The sequence below is a fragment of the Nyctibius grandis genome (genome assembly GCF_013368605.1).
Source record: "Nyctibius grandis isolate bNycGra1 chromosome W unlocalized genomic scaffold, bNycGra1.pri SUPER_W_unloc_2, whole genome shotgun sequence".
NCBI lineage: Eukaryota > Metazoa > Chordata > Aves > Nyctibiiformes > Nyctibiidae > Nyctibius > Nyctibius grandis.
This window is the reverse complement of record NW_027167473.1, coordinates 6405061-6414374: the sequence shown is the minus strand read 5'-3', so window position 1 is coordinate 6414374 and position 9314 is coordinate 6405061.

Genomic DNA, 9314 nt, shown 5'->3' with positions numbered 1-9314 from the left:
ACCCCCCATGGACATAGGAAAGGGCTTTTCCTTGTTCATTTAGTTTGGCATTTGATCTACTTATGATGAGGTTACTCAAGGAGAGAAAACAAAGACGACTTGCCCCTACCTGGAGTGAAATGAATGAACGAAAGCAAACCTGCTACATCCTCCTTGCCCTGAAATTTCAGCTGCAGGAACCTCCTGCCACCTCCAGTTGTGCTGCTGCGGGAACGGGAGTGTGAGAATTTACTTAATTCTGTGGTAATTACATTGCATCGTGTAATTCCATGATTTACATAAATATACGGTGATTTCTTCTTTGACAAGCATCTTCACTGCTGTCATGGAGACAGTTACCACCGGCTGAACCGATTTTGGGGGGAAAAACAGAGGCCACTGGAGAAGGAAAAGGGTAAAGAAGCAGAGGTGGGTGACCTCTGTCCTTGCTGCTCCCCCCTGCAGCCGGTTTGGCCCCTCTGGGAACGGTGTGGGTGGCTGAAGGGGGGTGGCTCGGCCGTACCCCGCTGCACCCCCGGGAGCTGCACCAGCCCGCGGCCGGGCCGGTGCCCCGAGAGGCAAAGCTCTGCTCCGTGGGGCAGGACCAGGCTGTGCTGAGCTGCTGGGCACTAGAGGCACCTGGAAAAGAAGAGGAACTTCTCATCGCACAAGGAAGCAGAAGCGTTGTTTTCCTCCTTTATTGAACTTTGGCAAATAATATGTGTGGGGGGGTTTTACATCAATAGCTATAAAGTAAAATTTGAAAGCAATGTAATACTGGTCAGTAAGATAAAGGACATCTATTGGCACAAATCATTGAGTAAAAACCCTTTAATGATAAAATAACGTTCACTCTTTAGCTACTTTATTTGTCTGAAAAACTCAGCTTACACTCAGTTCAACATACCACCTTCCACAAAGTTAAAAAATGACATAAAATGACATAATAAAATATACCTTAAATTTCATAATACAAGGACCTTGGCAAATTTGAGCGAGCTGGACCATCTCCTGTTGGCCACAGCAGTGACCATCGTCATCATCTCACCCCCCCCGTGTTGCCTTTGGACTGAGAGCGCAGTGGCCTCGGCGGTGGGTGTTACAAGGGCTGCGTGTCGCCTGAGCGGTGCCTGGGACCGAGCGTGAGGTGGGGCTGCCGAAACCAACATCATCTGCTTATTGCGGGAGAGCGTATAAAGCTTTCTGGAAGATTAAACACTATTACAATCATCAACTGTCTTACAATAAAAACCTGTTTAAAATTCTGGTATCCATTCCTGTCTTTGGCAGATAAATAAGAAAGAAAAATAAACAGACTATATTACAAAGCTTTCATTATCACAACCTACTGTGTAAGGCCAAATGAGAAGATGTTTCTGTGCACTAATGAAAGCACATCTCTAATATATCCTTAATGACAGACAATATAAACACTCTACGGACGTCACTTCGGCTGCCTCGCTCGAAGGCTGCGGCTCCCGTACTCCTGTTCCCCCCGTGGCACCCTGCTACGGGGAGTAAAGTGTCCCTGGTAGCTGGTTGGGCTTTATGGCCATGCCCAAGGGTCTGCCATGAAGCCCAACTCCTGCTCCCGGGGAGGGACGCGCAGCTCTGAGCAAGGCTGGTGTGGTCAAGTGACGGGCTTACGGATCCAATGGGCTGGGGCCAGTTGGCCAAACTTCTCCTCAAATAAAAATTTAATTTAACTGGAATTCAATTTGAGTCTGTGTTTAAAACACGGAGAGGTGAGAACTGATCTACATATCAGCCCTTATCGGTACTCGACGGTATGAGGCAAAACTGCGTGTTCTCACAGCCCAACTGCGTACACGGCCGCTAACGGGTAACAGGCTCCATGCATAAACAAACACCATCAAACCAAAGGGCCTATTGCCAAACCCAAAACAAGAAGCTGCCATCAAGAACCACGATGCATCACACTGCTAAGGTTTTGCCTCATGCATAGAAACGGTAGCGCTGACTGGCAGTTGCTAATTAGGGTACGACACCGTCACACAGAACAATTCGCTGTTCAGACCAAGTAGCACAAATGTAGAAAATAATCTTTTTTTTTTTTTTCCTTTTTTTTTTTTCGACAGAGCAAATTAACACAGATTGTTTCTTCAGCAAAATATGAAACTGTAAACTTTGGGCTCGTTCTGCAACTTTTCCCCAATCCGTAACAAACAAAAAAAAAACCCCAAGGGGAAGAAAGACTGACGTACATTTTTAAGCGCACCTTTTCCGTCTATTACAAAAGCACAACCTAAAACGTATAAAGCTTTTTCTTTTTTTTAAATCACAGTTACCAAAAAGAAACAGTGAATAATTTATTACATACGCTATAATAACATTACTCTAAACAACTATTCTCTATGAGGTATATCTGAGAAAATTCGGTAAGGGATTGCACGGTCTGCGCTGCCAACGTGCCCAGGTTTATATTAAAGCTTTGGAACCATGAAGGGATGGAGAGGAGAGGAGAGGAGAGGAGAGGAGAGGAGAGGAGAGGAGAGGAGAGGAGAGGAGAGGAGAGGAGAGGAGAGGAAGAAGGAAGAGGGAGAAGGAAGACAAGGAGAAGAGAAGGAGAAGGGAAGGAAGAGAAGGAGAAGGAGATAAGAAGGAGAAGGAGAAGAGAAGGAGAAGGGAAGGAGGAGGAGAAGAGAAGGAGAAGAGAAGAAGGAGAAGGGAAGGAGGAGGAGAAGAGAAGGAGGAAAAGAGAAGGAGAAGGAGAAGGAGAAGGAGGAGAAGGAGAAGGAGAAGGAGAAGGAGAAGGAGAAGGAGAAGGAGAAGGAGAAGGAGAAGGAGAAGGAGGAGGAGAAGGAGGAGAAGGAGAAGGAGAAGGAGAAGGAGAAGGAGAAGGAGAAGGAGAAGGAGAAGGAGAAGGAGAAGGAGAAGGGAAGGAGGAGAAGTAGAACAGAAGGAGAAGGAGAGGAGGCAGGAGAAGGAGAAGGAGAAGGAGAAGGAGAAGGAGAAGGAGAAGGAGAAGGAGAAGGAGAAGGGAAGGAGGAGAAGTAGAACAGAAGGAGAAGGAGAAGAGAAGGAGAAGGAGAGGAGGCTGGAGAAGGAGAAGGAGAAGGAGAAGGAGAAGGAGAAGGAGAAGGGGGAGAAGGAGAACAGAAGGAGAAGGAGAACAGAAGGAGAAGGAGAGGAGGCAGGAGAAGGAGAAGGAGAAGGAGAAGGAGAAGGAGAAGGAGAAGGAGAAGGAGAAGGAGAAGGAGAAGGAGAAGGAGAAGGGAAGGAGGAGAAGTAGAACAGAAGGAGAAGGAGAAGAGAAGGAGAAGGAGAGGAGGCAGGAGAAGGAGAAGGAGAAGGAGAAGGGGGAGAAGGAGAACAGAAGGAGAAGGAGAACAGAAGGAGAAGGAGAGGAGGCAGGAGAAGAGGAGAAGGAGAAGGAGAAGGAGAAGGAGAAGGAGAAGGAGAAGGAGAAGGAGAAGGAGAAGGAGAAGGAGAAGGAGAAGGAGAAGGAGAAGGAGAAGGAGAAGGAGAAGGAGAAGGAGAAGGAGAGGAGGCAGGAGAGGAGCCTTTGGTATCATTAGGAGTTTAGTTCTTTGCAGGGCTGCATTGCAAAGCACCACAGTACAAAAAGCCCACCAGGTACGATTCGGCGGCCCAGTTGAAGCTGAGGTATTCACAGGAAGAATAAAAAAAAGCACAGAGAGGTCTAGACTGGCGAAATCGTTGCTTTGGTTCAAGCAAGGCACTCGTCCCGTGGTAATGTCACACTTTGCAAGTGAAGGATGAGTCTGGTAAGGAAGGCGACTGCTGCAGAGGACCTGCCAGCCCTGGGGATGGTCTGTGTCCAGCCGGCCACCGTCCGTGCCGGGCAGGGGGTGGCGAGGGGCGGCGGAAGGTTTCACCGCACGAGGCCAGATCGTCCCCTCCACGCCCAGAAGGCATCCTGAGAATTATTATAGCTTTTTATTGAAGGAACAGAGAGAGAGAGAGAGAAAAAGCACACTTGGCAAGCCCCTATCTTTTCCAATACAGACTTAAAACCAAACAGAAATACAAAATAAAAGGCAACACTTAATTAAAGTGGAGCTTTTGTGTTGAGCTGTCGGTACTCTGCCGCCGGGAATGAATCCAGGGGCGTTGCTCAGGCAGGTTTCTTGGGGAAAGGCTCCGGTCCCCGCAGCGGACGCCGGCTTACGGCCCCGTCCCTCCCCGGGACGTGGCTCCTGCGGGCTCCGCACCGACCGGGGTCCCACCGACACGGGTGACGCTGTGCCGGGGTGAGGGTCACCTGCCCGAGCGGTCAGTCGTGTAAACAGGGTAAAACGGGCTGAAAGGAACAAGCGCTAAAGGGCACCGCTAATTCCTCAAGGACAAGCCACCAACTTTGAGGTGATCACTTAGGAACACGATACTAATGGAGCTTAATGCAGCTCTGTTTCATTGCTAACTCGAGAAAAATAATTAATTGGTTTTCGTATGAAAAACTGTAATTGCAAACGACGACAGCAGAATGTAAGCAGGAGGGAGCAGCCTCCGTGGGCCGGGCAGAGCAAAGGGCTCGGGGTCGGGATGGCCAAGGTTGGGAAGAGCCCCCTGCTCTCGGCGCGGGGCCCCACGCACCAGCCCGTTACGGTCAAGCGTGGCACTGCTTGAAAATAATAATTTCTGATGGTAATTGCTGCTGCTGATGCAAACGCACCCACAAGCCCTCCGGCACAGCTCCCTGTCCCCGAGGAACCGGCTGGTGGCCAGCGCCCGCGCTCGTCCCCAGCTCAACACAACTGCTCCGTCCACTGGGGTCCGGCGTGGGGAAGGCGTGAAACGGCCCCCAACACGTTTGGCTGGTGGGAAGGTGCGAGGGAAACACAGACAATGGCATCACCAGAGCTGGCAGCGTCCCCAGAAGTGTTTCCGTGGGTGGCTGGGTCGCGGCTGTACGTGACTGTGGGTCGGAGAGAAGGGCTGAAGCTATAACGGAGCACGAGCAAGATGCAGACCGCACAGAGAAAGAAATCTTTGGTATCTTTGGTATCATCAACACGATTAAAATTACAAATGGAAAAAGTCAGTGAGGTAGCCTCTTTGGTTCTCACTAGAAATACAAAGGTTTTTTTCTTTTTTTTTTTCTTTTTTCCTTTTTTTTTTCTTTTTTCTGCTTTTCACACACACAGAAGTTCATTCCTGGAAGCAGCTAGTTTAAGGGTTTCTCTTTTGCTTGGCATGTATTATTTTTTTCCCCCAGCTTAAGCTTTAAGAAGCCACAAAGTTCAGGCAAAGTATCCCAGTGTCTTTGTTTTTTTTTTTCCTATTGTTTCTGAATGCACAGTTTTAGGTTGAATATTCATTGCTTGTCCTCAAAATTCGCTCTGTTGTTCTCACAGAAAATCAGCTGTAGTGCTTTCAAGGTAATTCTAAATAAAAAATAAAAGCTGTACAAGGGCATCCTCAGGTGACGATGAATAAGTTAAATAAATAAGTTATATTATGAAGGCTTTATGTGCCGTAATAAAGGTATGTCGCACTTCCTAATCAGATGGGAAGAGAGTAACTTAAATAATTTAAACTTTGATATTTAAACAATTAAAAGAAGAAATTAAAACTAGACTCCTGTTTTATGTAACTCATTATTTGTCTCCTGTCTGTAACAGAACCTGGCTGCTCTATGAAGCAATACTAACTCTTAAGTGTATTTACTAACACAGGCTTCGCATCTCTGATGCACTACAACAGCAAAATGCATAAATAAGCAAAATTAATCCCAATTTAATTCATAAATGATTGAATTAAATAGTTACAAATAACTAACATTGGAGCCTGATCCCGCAATCTGTGTTCAGGCAAAACTCCCATTGAATTTTAAAGCTAAAATGAAACTCAATGGGATTTTAGACTGAACAGAGATTTCAGGACCTAGTCTAAGACTAAATTAAATAAATTACAGTATTGATAGAGAGTATATTGGGTTAAAACCCACAAGTGCCTGGAAAAAAAATAAAAACATTTTAAGCTTTGCCTTTTTAAAAAATTTAAACAATAAAAATTCCGCTTAATAAATATAAAGGAGGCCAAGTACAAAGTTTCCCCATGTCCTAAAAATACCCAGGTATTGTGACAAGCAAGAAACCCACTGGTTTTTGTCCGAAGCTGGCACACTCTTTGCAGTACCATGTCGTTACCGTGTCTCGCTTTGGAAGAGGCGACTCTATTCCCTCATGCAGGTTTGAGCGTAGGTTGCTGGTTTAGTCCTTCTCAGGTCTTTGGGTTCAGCTTTAGGTAAGAGAGATCCAGAATAAAGCTATTCAACCGAAGTCATCAAGCACATTCTTTGTTCCTTCACGGATGATTAAGCAATATCCAAGGTTTCTTGAAAGTTGAATTCATCTTGGATGTGCCCATGGTAGTAACTCCAAGTACACGGTGCGGAAGATGCTGGGATACTACCTGTACATACTAGTCTTTTGTATAAATAAAAGGAACAAGTTTACATTACACGGCTCTACGGATACGTAAATATATGGTATATAAATGTAACATACCTATTTGAGTTGGTTTTTAGCATGGGCAGAACAGAGCACCCATTCTGCTCATACATGTACATACAAACATACCTACCCACGGTGTATGCTATCGACACTGCTCCTCTGAGAGAGCTGCTACATAAAAGCCTACAAGAGGGGACAGTGAAATGGAAGACGTAACGTAGGGCCACGAAAGATGCAGGGATAAAAAATGCAGCGGTATTCTTAGATGTTCAGATGAAAATTGTTTTTGACCAACATGGAGGAACCATGGGCGTTGATACACCCACAACCCCAGCGCGGAGAAGCCTCGCGTGTTTTGCTAAACAAATGCCGCAGAGCGGGTGGTGAGGTCAGCCTCTGCGCTACCCCGAGTGATTGCACTGCTCCTGGGGTGAGACTGTGGGTCAACACCCAAAAGATCGAGGTGAGAATTTAGTCATAATACTGCATAACAAGATCTCCCGCAATTTGGATAAAATCAGTGATTTCATTGAAGATGATCCAGTAGTTGATCTGGACTCACTTCGTTACAGCTATTGGTACGAACCCTGAACAGAAAGGCTTTTTGATTTTCTTTCTTTTTTTTAAATGTAAAAATTGGAAGATGACTGCAGCAGTTTTGTAAAGCAGTTAAAAAGAAGCCTTCATTTACATGTAGAGCTGGGGCAAAATGGTACCACAGCTCTCCAGCTCTGCAGATAAATTTGGACCTAGGTCAGCGTGTCATGACTTGGATCATCACGACTTTGATCAGCCAACAAAGTGTCTACATCAAAAGGACCTACTGAACTGCCACGTGAACTGCTGAAACCTTAATTTCGGTCCAGATCGGGCTCTGATCTCAGCGAGCCAGGCTGTGGTGGTGCCATTAACTGGTACATACATTGCAAGTTTTATCCCTGGGGAAGAGAAAGAAGGCTGTAGGTTACTCAACCGATTTCACATACAGCAGGATGGGTGTTCAAAGCTCTAGCCATACAGGAGACCAACTCTACCCGACAGAACAAGTCATACCCAACAGACACGGGTTTTCCTATGTGGCCCTGGAGAGAGGAGACGTACCAGCGTAGTATCCCAACATCTTGCACTCGGAGTCCACGCAGCTCTTGGAGAGATCCCGTGTGAGGCAGAAACAGGAAAAACATAAATAAACCCACCCTGTGGCTGCTCAAAGAAACAGAAGTGGTTACCTGGACACAGATCAATGGTGCTATACACATTCAGTCGTGCAAGAGGAGACAACAAACTGAAACAAAAGTAGTGAGAATCCTCATCTTTGGTATTGTAGCTGTTGAGGTTTTGGTTGCTCTGTTCCTTGTTCTTTTGAAAAAACTGCATAGGCACAAATTAAAGACAATCTTCAACTTTAAGATGACTGAGTTGTCAAATGAAGCAGCAATTGTACTGGCTTTGCTTTGTTCTCGTTCTTGTCAACCCTTTCTTTGAGATCTGCTTCCTAAAATGTCCAAGATGTCTGTCAAAACACAGTGTGTTACTCGTTTGCTTCCTGACGTGCTTCCTTGTTTTTTTTTTTTTATTATTATTATTTTATTTTTATTTTATTTTTAAATGGAACAGTTTGTTGCAGAAGAAGTAGGTGCAGAAAACGTTTCTTTGGTTTCGATTAAGTAGTACATAAAAAAAGTCTCAAGTGTCTCTAAAGGCCCATGACCGCGCTGGGCTCGCTGCCGGCGCCCCGGGAGGGCTCAGCAGCGCGGGTCGGGGCCAAGGTGGAGAGAGGGCTTGGAGCTCGCGGGGCTTCCCCAGCGCCAACCAACCACCCGCACCAGCGACGACGGGAAGGAAATGGCGAGTTACAAACATCATCTTTGGCTTGCAGTAATCCTGTCTCTTTGGTGTGCTGTGTTCCCACCAGCGCGGGCAGCCGGAGGGGGAAAGGAACTTAGGGATGCGATAGTTGGCGTGTTGAAGCCATGTGCGGCACATCTAAAACGGTCAGTGGCATCTGAAGGGCTTCTTTCTGTTTTTTTCCTGCTTGGAAGTACCATAAAATACAAAAAAAAATGAACAAAAATACATTGAACACTAAATACGTTTCAGTAACAAGGACGCTGTCGAGGAGAAACTAGATTCCTGGTAACTAAAAAGGACGTTTTAATGAGCTAAAAAAAAATCTAGATCTTGCAAAACGTCATGTTTGCTCCATGTAACGGTTAAACTGACCTCCTGAGTGTGCATCTGCTTTAGGTACAAACACAGACCTCGTTGGAGGCTCGCGGGGCTGCGGAGCTGCTCCCCCGGCTCTGGGAGTCGGGCTGCGCCTCGCAGGGAGCCCAGGGTTGTACCTATTTCTACAGCTACTGCTTTGTGCTTGATACTTTTTGCTCAAGTGAACTGAATTTTTCTGATACCGCTGATTAAATGAAACAAACTAAAAAAAAATAAACAAAAACTTAAATTTGATCTTCTTTTCCTCCCCTAAAACACTTAACAAAACCATGCCTGAGTTTTAAAAACAGGTTCTCGGATTCTTCAGCGTCGACGTGTCAGACTTTGTGCTCCGTTCTCGCGTGGCCACGGCACGGCGGCGAGCGTCGGCGCAGGGCGGTGTGGCCAGCACCGGCGCCCTGCTGGCAACCGCAGCGGTGGCCCCGCCGGCCAGGGCTCTGGAGAAACTCGCCTCACGAATGACTCCCCTGCGTTCCAGACCTGCTCCGCCTGTCCTGAGCGTAGTGTTGTACAGAGAGAGGTTGGCTTTGGACAGACGGGACGCCGTGAGAAGTGTCCTCTGTTACAGGGTCGTTTCCAGGAGGATTGTGCTTTAAGTCACCAGTGAAGGGCCCTGCTGCGAAGCCGCCCTCTCCGCCGTGCCGTGCCGTGCCGTGCCGCTCCCCG